The sequence below is a fragment of the Vidua chalybeata genome, chromosome Z (genome assembly GCF_026979565.1).
Source record: "Vidua chalybeata isolate OUT-0048 chromosome Z, bVidCha1 merged haplotype, whole genome shotgun sequence".
NCBI lineage: Eukaryota > Metazoa > Chordata > Aves > Passeriformes > Viduidae > Vidua > Vidua chalybeata.
This window is the reverse complement of record NC_071570.1, coordinates 27,108,033-27,124,259: the sequence shown is the minus strand read 5'-3', so window position 1 is coordinate 27,124,259 and position 16,227 is coordinate 27,108,033. Positions and strand designations below refer to the sequence as shown.

General features: G+C 42.7%; 1 pseudogene; it reads left to right on the top strand.

The window, feature by feature from the left end:
* The first annotated feature begins 3,082 nt into the window (after window positions 1-3,082).
* On the top strand, window positions 3,083-5,967 carry LOC128782245 (Y-box-binding protein 3-like; annotated as a pseudogene).
* Window positions 5,968-16,227: the final 10,260 nt, after the last annotated feature.

The following is a 16,227-nucleotide window of genomic DNA, read 5'->3' as shown; positions in this document are numbered from 1 at the left end:
ATGTCATCCCATTCAGATAATGCTAAGATGGATATCCAGATGCATACACAGGTGGATATGCATGGAAATCCAGATGGATAGCTAGGAAGTACAGCAGGGGACCCTGACTGTTCTTTGGCTATGAAGACAAAAAATACCTTCTCTGTTGAGAGATACCTTTTCTTTAGCTTAAATAAGGGAGTTTTAAAGAGAATGGGTCAGTCAGAATTATAATACTGTGTGATTTAATCTGCTGTTTGCTTGGCTCTATTTGCTTAGCATGAGCAGCTGGATTTACTTGAGCCCTGAGCTGTAAGCTGTGAACTTTCACCCAGATATGTTGGAACAGAGTTGGTTTGCTTGGTACAGTGTTGTGTTTTATCTTTAGTTTGGGAAGAATATTAATGACACAGTGATGTTTAGTTGTTGCAAAGTGGAGTGGTTTTTATCCCTAAGTCTAGACCTTTTTTCATTACTATGTCCTTGTTGCATCCTGGGATTGAGTTTTAGGTGTTCTTATTTGTGTTAGCTAGTCAGGTCTTGTGTACCCCCGTGCTTCCCCTGTGTCTTCCCCCCCCTGCGGTGTCTGGCCCCATGCTGCCTGCCGTTGGGCTTTCCCCCCTGCCGCTCCTGTGACCACTCCCCCATCTGGCCCTGGGAACCCTGTGTCCGCCGCCCCATCCCCACGATCCCACTCAGCCCGAGGCTTGGTGTCCGCCCCTGTGGTGCCCTGGTTGGTTGCTGCCCTACGTCATCACCGTGGCACCCACACGGATTGGGTAGGGGGGCATCTGCCCTCCCTATCACATCTCCTATATCATCCCATTCCCTCACGAGTCCCAGCACCATTTCCCCCATGTGGCGTGGGAAACGCGGGTTGCTACCCTCCCACTTCAACTCTCCGTGGCAATAAAGCCTTCCTGCCTTCCTTGTGGGTGATCTGGACATTCCTTCCCTCTTTGCCTCGGACCCTCGCGCGGGCGACAGAACCCGGCAGACCCTGACCGGCGTGCCAGCAGCGGCGGCACATGGGAGAGAAGCGGTGGACCCAGGCGTCCGGGCGGAGGCTACGCCGAAGGGTGCCGGAGCTGCCCTGGACCTGGGAGAAAGAGTGCGACGCCGCATGTCCTGACTGATTAGTGCACAAGAAACACAAACCAGAAGACAAGGAGGCTGCAGCCATCAGTAGAATCTACAGTTCAACACAATATGAGCAGTTAACAGCCTGGCTATGGGAAGACAGAGAAAGAATCCAATAAGGTGTTAGAAGATCCCAGCCCAAAAATCACCATTGGACTTGAAATCGCGTGAAGAGTGCATGAGGGCAGGTGCATAAATCATGGGCGTCTAATTGCCTGGAGGTTTTTTGTTGCTGGGTCAGCTTAAGCTGATCTGTTGCTGTATCATTCTATTAAATTATTTATTTTTATAAATCTGACACCTTAGATTCTGCTGCAGAAAACCAGGATAGAGCCTGAAGGAGGAAGTGCACCTGAGAATGAGCATGTATGCAAGCATTTGGAAGGGAGCCCATCAGCCCCACTGAGAACAGACTCTAGTCCTAGCAAGGGAAGCCTGGGTGGTGTGTGTGACACTCCTTGAATGGTGAGAGAATTCTTGGGCTATGGTTCCCCTTTAACAATCTCATCCTTCTCCTTTACATCTCTTGAATTCTCACTTGAGCCCAGAATTGATGATAAGGTACCATTTGGGTATAACCACAGCTACAAGGAAAAAGATGGTGATGGTTCCAAGCCCATATTCACACAAAAAGTACTTGCAGAAATCGCCATGCTATTCAACAATCAAGTCTGTTTTTAAAAGCTGGTGGTGGAGAAGACCTGAATGGCAGTGTAGCAAGCTGCCTGATTAGTGGCAGAGCTGTTTTAGCTGCTTTGGAAATTCACACATTTCAAAAGCTGTTCCTGATTTTTGGCTGTTTAGAACCCCTTGAGTTGTGTTTCCTGGAGGCAGTGACTGCTTCCTGCACTGACAGCTGCAGGCAGTCTTCCTTTGGTGAGCAGCACTCAGCACTTCTGAAAATGGACCTTATTCCTGGCACTCCACACCAAAACACCCCAAAATATGGTCATTCAAGATGAAAGCTACTGAGATTTATTCTTCAAAGGTCCTCTGGCATTTAGACCCTAGGTAGTTCTTGATGGGAAAAAATGTGTTTAACGTGTCTCTAGATGAGAAGAGCAAGAGACCAAAGATTTCCCTTTTTCAACTCTTGCCCGAGTGAGTCCTTTCCAATTCTGTCTCATCTCCACCCTTCCCCAGCTCTTACTCAGGAGGTTATCCTTGAGCCTCCCAGGGTATAGAATATTGTCAACACTGCTGGGTCACAGTACCACATAATTTTTATCTACTAAAGAGCTCCTTCTCCATCATTTTTGAAGATACTCAGAGGCAGGAGAGGAGCAATGGACCTGGTATTTCCCCATTCCCTCACATAATGCAGGAGCTGTGTTTAGCCCCAGGGCAGAAACACATATTTCTTGTCCCCTAATTTTTTCAGACATGCTGAGGCTGCCTATCTGGTGGTTCCTTGTAAGAAGCAGCTCTTGCCTGTGAAAAGCAATAACTGGGCTTTTCGTCTCTTCAACTGCATGCTGAATGACAAAATGCTAAAACCATCTGTTCTCAAAGTCCACATTTCAAACATATCTGAAATTTCAGTTTTTACTTATGTAGGTTCCCTCAAGTACAATCCTGTCACAAAATTACACATGGTCTCTGGTACAATCTTCTTTATTTAATTGTGTTGTGGAGACCCTCGGTTGGGGAAACACAAGAAGCTTGTGTTTCCCCAAAAAGCTGATAAAACCCCATTGGCTCCTTCCCCTTTTCCTGTGTCGGTTTCTGTGTGCCTGAGTCACTCCCTCCCTATTCCCTGATTGGCCCTTATCTTTGTATTGCCCCGAGATCAGGGTCCCCCAGGGTCTTGGAGAGAGAGAAACCTGGACCCTTCACATGTGTGTGTGCCTGAGGCTCTGAACATCTCACTGTGTGGCTGAATTAAATATCTGTGTATACCAGTCAAAGGCCCTTTCTCCTTCTTTACCTTGGAATTTACTAGCAGCAGTTCAGGCAGTAACAAATGGCGCCCGAACAGGGACCTCTTCTCCTGAAAACTTTTGCACTAGACCACCCCGAGAATTTGAGGTTTTTTATACCCCAGTGTGGTGAGTTTGGAATTTTAGTTCCTTCCTTCTTTTACTCTTGGGTGTTGGGAAGAGACTGGGTTAAGATGGAAACAACATTCACCCACACAGAACAAGAAGTTTACTTCCACCTTAAAAAGTCTTTTCTTCAAGAAAATTTTTGTTTTGCAGAGGGGGAGTTGAAGTGTTTTGTGCACTGGTTATTTAAGCATTTTCCTTATATTTCATGGAACTCAGTCCTAACTAATGAATTTTTGGAAGTAGCTTGGGAAAAATTAACAACTAGGAAAAAATTCCATGAAGAATTCTATCCTTTATTTAATATGATGAAGAAATGCGTTCTGAATCTTGATGAACATTTAAAAAATGGTGAACCCCAGCTGAAAACCCCTCCTCTGTGTTCCCCTCTTCGTGTCCCTGCAACCCCTCCCCTGTTGCAGGGAAAGACTCCTCCAGGTTCTCCCATCTTTACTCCTGCTGCCCAAGGTAGCTCTCACAGCGTGGCTGTGGCCGCATGGTCACATTCACATGTTCAAGATGGCGGCCGCATGGTCACATTCACATGTCCTGCATGGCAGGAGCTACGGGGTCTCCCCTTCCACCCTCTGGTCCTCACAGCACCTCCCACAGTTCCCACAGTCCCGGTCCCAGGAGTGAGTGGGGGGGGGACAGAGGCGGGACCCCTGATTGGCAAATTATGGCTGCACCAGTCTCTTACTACAAAGGGTAAGGAAACCCCACGTGCGCTTGCAGTCCTGAAAAGGACAGTAAACAAAAGAACAGATGTGTTTACTTTGGTTGCTATAGTACTGCGAGATGTGGCGCAGGTGGCGAGAGCCATCTCCCCTTGTACTGAACTGCCGCCGCTCCTCCGCGGCTCTCCCCCCCGTGGAAAACCCACGGCCACTCTGCTGCCACTCCACATGGCCAGAGTGAGCCAGCTGATATACACAGCCCAGCCCGGGTCGCGGCAGTCCACTACACCGGGGCCGAGGGTGAGCAGACAAGACTGGCGGGCCTGGGGCACTGCTGTCACCAGGTGGGTGGGCAGCCCTGCCAGGAGATGGCTCAGAGCTGCAGTCCTGGCAGTGAAACTGCTGCCCCCCACCAGCCCACAGGGCCTGTGCCACTGCTGCTGCTCTGGAAGCCCCGCGCCGGCAGTGCCCACAGGCACCAGCCAAGACAGACCCCTGGGAAAAGGCCAAGTCCCAGCACGGCTGCCAGCACTAGGAGCGAGACGAAGCTCAGACAGCAGCGCCTCAGCACCAGCACCAACAACACGTCCAGCACGAGCAACACAAACACAAATCCACTGGCAAAGGTAAAAAAGTCCTTGCCATGAATGTTTTGGGGACAGTGAAATGGTTCAATGTAAAAAACAGATAAGGTTTCATCACCTGGAATGATAACAAAGAATATGTGTTTGTTCAGCAGACTGCTATAAAAAAGAATTATTAGTGCTACAATGCCCGACCGGTGGGAAGAATGATGTGCAGAACTTCATGATATCAGAAGGCTAATTAATTACTTTATTATTATTATTATTATTATTATTATTACACTATATTATACTTAATCTATATTTCACTATATTACACTAACAAGAACTATCACTAACTAACTAGAAAAATCTGTGACTCTCTGTTGGGCATCCCAACACACATGTGGATCCAACTGGTCAATGAATCCAAAACATCATCACCAGTATCCAATTAAGAAATCACCTTGGGTAAACAATCTCCATAACATATTCCACACCTGCACAATAACAAGTAGCAGCAAGTGAGATAAGAATTGTTTGACCATCCTTTTCTCTGCTTCTCTCACAGCTTCTCTCAGGAAAAATCCTGAGAAAGCCAAGTCTCTTTCTGTTCAGAGGATATGTGAATACCACAAAGAATAACCCCGGGAAATACCTCCACAGTCTAGGAGATGGAGAAATTGTTGAATTTAAAACAATACAAAGAATAAAAGGCCCCCAAGCAGCCAATGTAGCAGGACCTGGTGGAGTTCCAGTGCAAGGCAGTAAACATGCACCAAACTGCAAACCTCTGAAATATTACTCATGTCATATGTCTGAGATTGAGAAGCAAGATGTTTTCTATTGCCACCTGTGTAGCAGTTGTCTTCTGGGCAGTTTTTCTTATCTCCTGTTAATGGGCCCATCAATGTCTTGCCACATGACTCAGAGATAACTCCCTCCAGGAGCCATTTCTGTTTAACAGGTAATCAAGGACCCACCGCATGACTCAGAATGACATCAGCCCATTGTGAGATGCTCTGCCCAGGGGGGAGGAGCTAAGCATCCGCACCTAGATATATTCTGGGGTTTTGGACAGAGCAGGCAGCCTTCCCACAGGTTTCCAAGAGGAACAGCTTGGGTTTTTCACTAGACCTTCAGAGGAAGACTAGGCCCTTCTACAGGACCACTGCCCCAACAGAACCACATCTGCCACTCCAGGAGTACTGCAGCCACTCCAATTTGGACTGCTATCAACATGCTGACCAAAGGAGTGTCAGGTTGTATTCTGACTCTGTCAGTGGTTTTTCTTTTGTATTATTGCATGTATTTTGTTTCTTTTCCCTTTTCCCAATAAACTGTATTTCTGACTTGGAGTCTCTCACTGGTTTTGCTTTCAAAACAGAACATCGTAGAAGTCCTCCACACACCTACCAAGGAAATAGAACCCAAAACCAATAACCATCAGACCCCAGCAGCAGCCTAAAAGCCAAAAGGGCATAGAACACCAACGAGCTGTGCTGCATCCAAAAGTCCACCTCCATAGTGACTGAACCTTCCAGTCCAATAAGTCCCACTTCTTCTAATACCCTTCCCCAATTCCTGTGGCTTCCCTTCCCCCCTCCCACTTTCCCGTTTTCCTTTCCATTGTCCTATTACTCCTTTTTTATGTTCCCACAAATTCCTACCATCTTTTCCCCCTTTCCATGGCTTCTCCACTAATCCCTTCCCCCAGAATTCCTTTGTAATACCAGAGGGAGGGTGATTGAGAGGGAAAGAAAGGAAAGTTTCCTTAAAGTATCCATCTTTTTCTTAAAAGTTAATGATTTCTATTTGGAGTTTCCAGCAGGCACACCACCCCCTACACTACCTTGTACAGAGTCTATCACAGCCAACCACTCTACCACAGGTGGCAGAGAACCAGTCCCTGTCCCATTTGGCTCCCACGTGCTTCCATGTGGTATTTCTGTTCCGATTCAGACACCCTTTCTGTCTTTTGGGATGAAAATTTTGCCCAAAGTGTAAAGGAGATGTAGGGACAAAGCCATCCAGCATCAGTGGGTCAGTCAGAGCAGCAGATCAGCCCTTTGATTGCTACAGATTTCAAGGAAAACAGCTGGCACTGAAGTATTGCTCTGCCAGCTCCCACTGCCCACTCACTGACACACTCAGAGCCTAACCCAATCCCACCCACCTAACTCCACTATCCTAGTTGCGAACTGGGTACCAGGTTCCCTTTGGGCAGTAACAGGTAACCTGGAGAATCTTTTCAACATATGAAAGAGTCAAATGGGTTGAGAGGGAAGAAGTATTTACAAAGTCCATGAAAAGAGCAAGAGCCCAGCTGTTACGCACAGCACAGCCGGCTGGATAGCCATTACAGCGAGATCAGCCCATCCGGGTTCTGTCAGAAATAGGTACAAAACTCAGATGTTTAAAAATAACCTACTTTCATTACTCACTTGGTATCTCTCAGTATTAAAACATCTGAGGCTGGAATCACAGCCACACCTGCAAAGATCTCCCCATGGAGAGTCTTGCAAGTCAGGCAAGCTGCAACAGGGAATACAGAACAGGAACACCAGACTTGAAAGAAGAGAAGGACCCAGCCAGAACGGGTGAGGGGAGAGAGCAGGTAACTAGCACACAGAAACCAAAATTGGGAATGAACTAAACCAACAAGATTTGTTTGACTTTTACATGTGTCCAGGTTCTTGGACTCAGTGTTAGAATGCTAACCTAAACATATTTCTGAGATTTCAGCAGGCTATACAAATATGTTTAAGGCTGGCTTTCTGATGTTCACTTTTAATGAAGACTGCGACACAGACCTTGCTTCCTTTACATTCAATACCAGTAAGATTCTACATAAAAGCTTTTAAGGGATTAAAATACTGATTGCAATAAATATCTGCAGGGCCTCCTTAAGCTGATGGAGTGTGCCAGTGAAGAGTAGCAGGAAGGTCTCTGAGAGGCACCATTGATTGCTTCGAAGTCGACACATATTTCCACAGATCTCCACCAACTGTGTGTTGAAACATCTGAAGAGGAGGTGCTGTTGCTATTGCTGGTCTGTGCCCTCTTTATATACAAGTCTAGTAGCTTCATCTTGCTTCCTGTGAGTTGTGCGAGATGAGGTTTCAGTTCTTCTCCAATTACTGAATAAATAGCCACTAGGCAAAATACACTGGCTTTTCTGACACTGCTCTCCATGTTATCATAACCCTGTAACAATCCCGGAATGATATCAGGTAGGAGCTGATGCAATGATTCCTTGGAAATCCTCTCAATGACTTTCATTTGCATTTTGATGGCAGCTAAATTAATTGGATAATCTGCAGTCTGAATGATGGGGCAAAGCACCTTGATGCACTGCTCAGGATGGATGGAAATCGCCAGGGTGGAAGCAGCTTATTCTGCCACTCTGATGACCTCTGTGTGGGAATCCTTACGTGCTTCCAGTGTTTTCATGATAGTCAACTCCGCATAGTTCTTAAACCTCACCGGCTGGTTCCACAGGATCTCCCTAAGGACTTGCAGCACCAGGGCTCTGATCGAATGATCTTTGTCTCCAAGTGTTTCCAGCAGCAAGAGCAGAATGGGTTTGAAATGCTCCTCCCAAACTCCAAGATTATCTTCCCTTGTGATCTTTAGCAACTCCAGAAGATCTCCTTTCCAACTCCTCCACCCGCTCGTTGTGGTTGGAGAGCTCTTTCAGATCAGCCACCAAATCTGAATGGTCAATGGGTACATCCCGAAGCTGATCCATGTTGTCATCGAACACTGCTTCATTCAGGGCAGTCTTGTTGTAAGTGTTAATGGTTAATCTTCTTTATCTAATTGAAGATGAGTAGTGAGAGAAGGTAAGACTAGGCCACAGATTTTGTAGTCTCACAAGTCTATGGACCAAAGATGAGGTATGAATGGGTTTGCAACCTCACATTAGTATAATACCGAGGTCAGGAAGGAGAACATAGATACTGAGGTAGGGAGCAAGATTATGTCTGGGAAAGAAGGAAAAAGAACAGTTCAGAAGCACAGAAAAGTACATACGAATACTTGGTTTCTCACTTTCCTGACTTGTCTGGGAATTAACAGACTAGCTATTGAAATCTGGCATAAAAATACATATCATGATCCTTGTCATTGGATGTCAGAGTCAGAAAAAAATTCAAGATGTTTTTAAACATTTTTAAACAGTGAGGTGAATCAAGCCCTGAAGTGGCTGGAAAACATGTGCACCAGATTCAGTCATGTGAAGTCCCTACATGGAGAACATCTGCCTTTATGAGGATACGCTGCAGCATGTGTGGAATCTTGCTATAGAAATGGTTGGGTGAAGTGTTCTGGTTTGTGTTACATGGAAGATATGACTTTCCAAACACAATAAGTAGCTCTTTCTGGTTTATTTATTTCTGAAGTGACAGACTTGTTTGGAAGAATGCCTGGGAGAAAAAAAGAGAAAATGTTTAGAAAGGTCTGAAAGCTTATTAAAATGCCCCCCAAGCCAGGACACAAAGGAAACAATGCACTACTCAAGAAAGCAGGCTTTAAAAAGAAGAGATAACCTAGCCAAATGTTGGTATCAACACAGCCTGTCCTATTCTAAGAGGAGGAGGAGACATGAGGTGCCACTGGCTTCTTGTGAATAATTTACAAACTTAATGGAAGATTGCAGGTCTCACCTAAATTTTCTTGTAGTCCAGATGCAGAATTTTCTTGTACTTGCCCTGGAAAACAACCACAGCAAGTTTCATCAGGAAGGATGCAAGGAAAGCCACACAGCAACAGGACAAATGACACAGCTGGTTAGTTGACAGTCACACACTCAATGCTACATCATCCAGACTCTTCTGTCACAAAATTAGTCTTGAGAACAGCATTTCTAAACTTCCAACAGTACATTGTGCAAGGATTTGAGAGATCAAAGCCAAAGAAAATGGAGACCTCTCCTGACTGAGCCTTATACATTACTTCAAGGGGGAATTTGTATGAAAAGGCAGCAAAGAATATGGCCTATAATACCACTACCTTCTTGCAGCATTTCAGTAGTTTCATACAGAGAAGGGAGTCAGAATTGGAAAATCATTATACTTACACAGTATGAATTAACATAGTAATATTTTTTAACTATGGTATGCATAGAAAGGAACTTTTCCCTAGCTAATCTTCTAAATCATTATGGATCATTTTTGTTTTAACTTATTATGTAAACTTGAATGACATTTTATTGCAAACTCTGCAGACTGAAATGTGAAAGAAAAAAAACCCTCAATATCTGGTGCTCATGTAACCTGTACTTCAGTGTATTTCTTAACTGGAGGCTGGGCTTTGCAGTTAGACAATATTTTGTCTTTCATGACTGAGCCTTTAGAGCCTTTATCCGTCAGATATTTAGTTGCCTAATTTCCAGTAAATTACTTGGAATAAATTATTAAAATAATATGCTCAAGGATTTGGCTTTATTCTGTTAATCTGAGCAGGAAGATTTCTCTTGAATAATAGAAAGGGCATGAAATCCAGTTATCAGCATGTGGCCCACAGTGTTCAGGCAACACTTCTACACACAGACTTGCCTTTTAATATTTTGGTGACAATTTTTGGTGACAATTCAGACAGTGTACATAGCAAATGTCATGGAAATATTTTGCTAGATTGGATCTTGTTAAATAAATGCTGAAATTTACCTATTACCACCATGCTCAGTTCAGAGATCAGAGCAAGGTATATGTATCTTTGATACCCATTTAATTATATCTCCCTGCTAGGTATTTAATGGCCTTCTGCCAGCCTGGTGCATGACAATGGGAGCACAGGAAAGGATTGTCCAGGATAACCACCACTTCTGTCCATATAGGCCTTTTCTGAGGCTGCCTGTGTTCCATTCTGCAGCCCTTAAGAGCTTCTCTAACCAAAACTTTGCTTTGGATTAAAAACTCTTCCCAATTCCCAGCCTCCTCTACTGTCTCCATAATACACAAGGGAGTCCTGTTGTCCCTTTTTCATTTCTGTTTGGTCGAGCTGAATTTCTGGAGTGATATGATATGATATGATATGATATGATATGATATGATAAGCCTTGGGGTTAAAGTGACTGCTGCGTGCTCGTGCGTGGGTGTGAATTAGTGTTCTCTGAGTGAAGAACCAGACTTTCAGCTGACATGGTGCATCAGGTCTTGTCTAGCATCCTGTAAGATGACTGGTCTTTATAAATCTGTACTAGCAGTATTTCACCATTGTAGCTGCAGAGATTAGCTGTACATTTGCACCACACTGCCAGTGTACTCATATTGCCACAAACTAAGTGTCACCCCAAGGAAATCAGAAAATTAACAGTAGAGGACATTCAACAACTTCTTTGGCAAGGTAAGAAGTTACCCATCCTCTCATTGAGATTACTTAATGTGCTGTAGGTATAGAAGGTATTTTGAATACTGCCAGAGTATTCACTACAGCTAAGACAGTGAGGCTTCTTCCATTTTGGACTTCTTTACTACATGTATGAAACTTTACTGTGATCAGCTGCCAGGCTATACTTTACCTCTCAAGAGGAATTTTTAAAATTTTTTTTTTTTTGTAAGGGCAAAGGATTGTCTCAAGCATTTCTGAAATAGGGAAGAAGAGAATACCCTGTGATAAATTTCAAACTTACTATAAAGGGGACAGGGGGTTAAAATTTTATGTTTATCCATAGTACTTAAACATATCCATACCTAAATTTTACTAGAAAACTTAGGATGAAAAAATGTGTTAGACAAATGTGAAAATAACTAAACAGAAATGTTTAATGTGCACAGTGCAAGACAGCCTAAAGGGTAACTCATAAGCCTTTGTGAACAAACATACATGGCTTTGTTTCAAAATCCATTTAAACTCAAGAAGTTTTACATTTGTCCAGTCCAAAGCCCAGAGACACCACCTTGAAAGAGTCTACTATAAATTAAGGCTTGGTCCTCCTGAAAAATATACAGGAATGACTTTTCAGAAGGATTGTTGAGAGCTTTAGGGCTGAAACACAATAAAGACAGATGAAGTTTGAATTTCAAACATTCCGTCGGTGCCTTCTGGCTACTTAGAGTCTTGCAGTGAGGCAGCAATTTGGGTTTTGCTGCTTTAGGAACTATGATTGATGATACTCTGACTTAGTGACTCCTCCCACTCTGAAAGATATCCAGGGCAGCATGTAGGTCAATTTTTATTTATGACCTAATACATACTGATATATTTTAAGCAGTAATTTAAATTAGCTCCATTTGCTTTATTAAATATGATTACTGTGTATTTGTGCTCTCTATCCCACTGGAATCCTAAAGAAGGACAAAGATTCCTTTTGTCTGAGTGTTGCACAAATACAAGCTAAACTAGTCTGCCTTTCAAAGAGGTTGTAATCTAAATAAAAGCAGAGGTTGCAAAGAGTTGCAGGGGCAGCCCATGGTGCACATGACTAGAAGACAGTTTTGGTCAGAGCTGTAAGGACAACTTGCAGCACATCAGCCGAGTGGTTTCTAAGGAAGTTGTGGGTTTTGTTGCAGAGAAAAGTTGGAAGAAAGGACTTTAGGGGTGGTTGTGAAGTTTTTTTTGTGGGCACTCCTCCCACATGTACCAGACAGTATGGAGGAAAGCACATAAGTATTCACTAGCAAAGTAATATCTGGGTATGAGAGAGCTGAAAGGGAGTAAATACTGTGAAAGTTACACTAGACCTCAGCTTTGAACTGAGAAACTGGTGGGGAAAGAAATGCTTCAGCAGGGAGCAACTCAGCTGATGAGCTATGTGAGGTAGTCTGAGTAAATCTCTGTGGAAGCCATCCTGCCTCTGGTGAATGACGGACCTGAAGATGAACCATCAGCACCCTTAGTACATAAACAGGGTGCCTAAGCTAGGAGGTACAAGTTGTGCTCTTTGCAAAGGCCTACCTGGTACTCCTGGAAGGAAATAGAAATCCAACCAGAATCACACTGGTTTCATGTAGTCATAATATTGAATTCTGCCTGGATTTCATAGTAACACAGAATCAGTTAATACCCATGTGTTGTAAGGTATTAGTCACAATTGGATTTAAGATTTTCTCATAAATCTGTTGCAAAGCGTTTTACTGCAATTGTGATTTTCAAAATTCAAATGGTATATTTTATTGAATAGCTGTTGCAGGACATCATCATGTTATGGACTTTAGTATCTGGAATATAGTATAATTTACATCATTCCATCAAACGTCTATCAAATTTCAAGCTGAGTTTGAGGCTACTGCATTTGAATCTACAAAACATGTACAATTTGGAAATCTCAAAAAACAACAAAAAAAGGATCAGCTTGTGGCTTTAATTTCTTTGTTCAAATCTACCATAAGGTTGAAGAAAATTTCTTTTTAAACAAAAGAATCAGATCCGCTCCTTATGAAAACAAATGACTTAGAAAAACAAGGTTAGAATGCCACCTGGGGGCTTATATTGCCATCACACTCCACTTTAGATCAGAGCAGCATGCAATTTATACTGCGAGATAAAAAAAAAAAAGTCACTCCATTTTCTTTACAAAGTACAGTCAGACTTTGACAAATTCATGGAGGAAGCAAATTCTTGCTTCCTTAGACCTTCAGCAAGAACATAATACAAGAAATAGGCACTGAAGAGGCAAACCAATTTTCTTTGTGAAGAGAAACACAGTATTATGCACTGTATGAGGTAATCTATTTTTCACAGATAAATGTAAACCAAATACAAGAAGCACAAAAATAAGTTTATTTACTGACAACATATAGAAAAGACTAGATTGCATCAGATGGAGAAGGCCACAGTTTGCAGAGGCAGAAAAGGGATTGTTCAAGCACAGATAACTACAACATCAAAGTACTAAAATGGAAATACACAGACAATAACTTTAATCTGTTAAAATAGTGTTAAAAATAAGACTTTCTTCGACTTTAATTTCAGTGATTGGGCCAGAATGACAAATGACAATGACTGGGTCAGAATTTCAACTTAATACAAATGAAGGCTGTTAGTATGTAGCTAGGGTAGCATCCCCACACTACTAGTATTCATCTGCACTTTTGGTGAACTTTTCTGAATCTGACCAGACAGGAGAAAATACATATTTTGCACATTTAGATGTTAAATCTAAGACCAAAGGGAGAAAAGAGATTTTCTTGATAATTTAATCAAGTCACCATTTAGTTTTCCCTTGGCCAGAAGCAGTGTGATACCCTTCTTCACTTCTCTCCAGTCTGCTGAAATTCTCCATGAAGGGGTGGATAGCAGTACTGCACCACTTGACTTGTATGAAGAGCTGCATCACAGTCCTAAGATCCTGAAGCACTCAGGTACATGTTGATTGCTCCTTCCATCTACTGAGCTGTTCTGGGGTCAAGGATCTTGGAACTTGGGTGTCCTTGTGGACAATGAAGGATGCCTATCTTTAGGGGCAGAGTTATTTTGTGTTTGCTCACATCGTGGGTCATTTGATCAACAGAGAAGAAAGACAGCATGCACAGGTGACCCCATATAATTGGGCAACATGTGAATTTCTTCTATGGCTTCAAGGGTAGCTGAAGCCATTGACTAGAAAGGGTGACAAAGCCTTTTCTTGCAGCCACAAAAATCTAGAAAAATACAAAGCTATTTATTTTCATCTATGAATCTGAGCCCATACATTTATTTAGCCTGTGAGCAACTCCAGGATTTCATGATGAAAGCAGGCGAACCTTTCATCAAGGTGGGAAAACATTTCTCTCAGATACAACACCATCACTGGAGCTGCAGAGATCCCCTTTGGATAAAGGGGGTCAAGTTAATTACCACCAGTGGTTGAACTTCCATTCCCTCTTAAGTTCCTGGAGTTTAGATTCAGTCTCACCTAAATCAAGCTAATATCCCTAGGCCAGGTCTACTGCAACCAGGATTCAGGCCAAGAGGAGGAACTCAATGTGTTCAAGTGGTATTGTTGGTTGATCTCCTACCCTTCTCCTAAACCTCTAAATGCTGGTGATTACCTGGGAGATAGGTGATCATGTGACAAAATGAATTGAATCCTGTAAGGAATGCCATGAGGGTGCTTTGGTGGTACACTGCATATCTAAAACAATGCCCTTTAACTGGCAGGAGCCACAGGATCCATTTTTTCTCAGCACTTTTAACCACCTTCAGTCACAAAAGTGAACTAGTTAGACAGCACGGCCTTAAGCACCAAAAAGATGCAAGTGAGACTCAGCTGTGTCATCCCTCATCATCCAGTGCCGCACTTCTAACAGGGCGTGCAGAATTGAAACAGATAATTTCTCTGTAGGAATAGTAGATGTCTGAACTTTTGTATCACTCACCTGACCTGAGAATGTAAAGTTAGCCATTTCCTGAGGGGGTGGATTTAACCACCATTGAATACAAGAAACAGCAGCATGGATTTTTAAAGCTTATATACTGGTTGTGGAGGACTGTAGTATATGCTGTCCATTGAAATTTCATTTGTTGGCTGCTTCTAACTCTGTTTCTTTAATATGTAAAGTGTTTTGACTGTATTTGATCTTGGCAGTGTGTGAAATTCTTGCACACACTTTTCAACTGATCTACTTATTAGACATAAAGGAGAAACTATGTGGATTAGGCATGAATTTTGAAACTGAATCACAATGATATCTCAAAGGTATATGGTATGATTTAGAGAAGTCACCTTTAAAATAATGTTTTCTAGTACTTCCTTTGTAAAAATCTCTCCAAGTAATTAGAGTAAGACTGATTGTAAATGGTTCACCTGTTCCTAGGAACTTTATTCAATGAATAAAATCTACAGAAAAATCTGAACTATGTAACTTGAGGAAACTGTAATAGGCTTTAGCAATTGATAAGATGTATACAAATAATGTGACATACTGGAAATGTTAGGTAATATAGCAGGAGATAACCTAGAGACAGTTTCTATGCCTAGTCATTACTGCAGGGGCCAGGATCTCACTGGGGCAAGTTAAAAGGGAAGCCATTGTGCTAGAAGGTGGGAAGAAAAAATATTCCTCAATTCAGATACTAAGGCCTGAGGACAAGAAATGTCACACTGGTGGAAAAGTGTGCTTGTGTAATCACAACATATGCTGCACACTTCCTGCAGTGAGTGTTATCCTCCAACACTCCATCATTTTTGCACAGTTTAAGAGCCTGAGCACAATGCTTTGCCAATGGTTGACAGCAACAAGCCATAAATTGCAGAAAACGCTGCAACTTGGCCTAGCAAATGCAATGCTGGGATCAATTGCACTCTTTACCTAGGCACCACAACAAACACAGCACCTGTACCAACCACACTGGGAAACAGAGAAGTTGCTTCTGCTTCCTGGAAGTGTACAATACATTAGATGCTTGAAATAGTAACAACAAAACTGTTTTTTTTTTAAGATTGCAAGAAGGATTCAGAAAAGAAGTGTACAGAAATTTATACAACATACAAAGTCTAGAAATGGAAAATGGAAAAAAATTCTGGAAGCAGACAGCATTGTTAGTTTAAAGAAGGAACAAAAAGATGCTCAGAAGCAGAATTCTGAAGTCAGTTCTAATCAAAGAGACAAAAAGCACTCTCCTGAAGTCCATCTGCAGTGGGTTGACCCTGGCTGGATGCCAGGTGCCCATCAAGCTGCTTTATCACCCCCCTTCTCAGATGGAGAGGGGAGAGAAAGTACAACAAAAATCTCATGGGTCAGGATAAGGACGTGGAGACATCAGCCACCAATTACCATCAAGACAAAACATACTCGACGTGGGAAAAATTTAATTTAATTTATTGTCAATCAAATCAGAGTAAGTAAGATAATGAGAAATAAGGGAAAAACATTTTACAACACCTTCTCTCCATGTCTT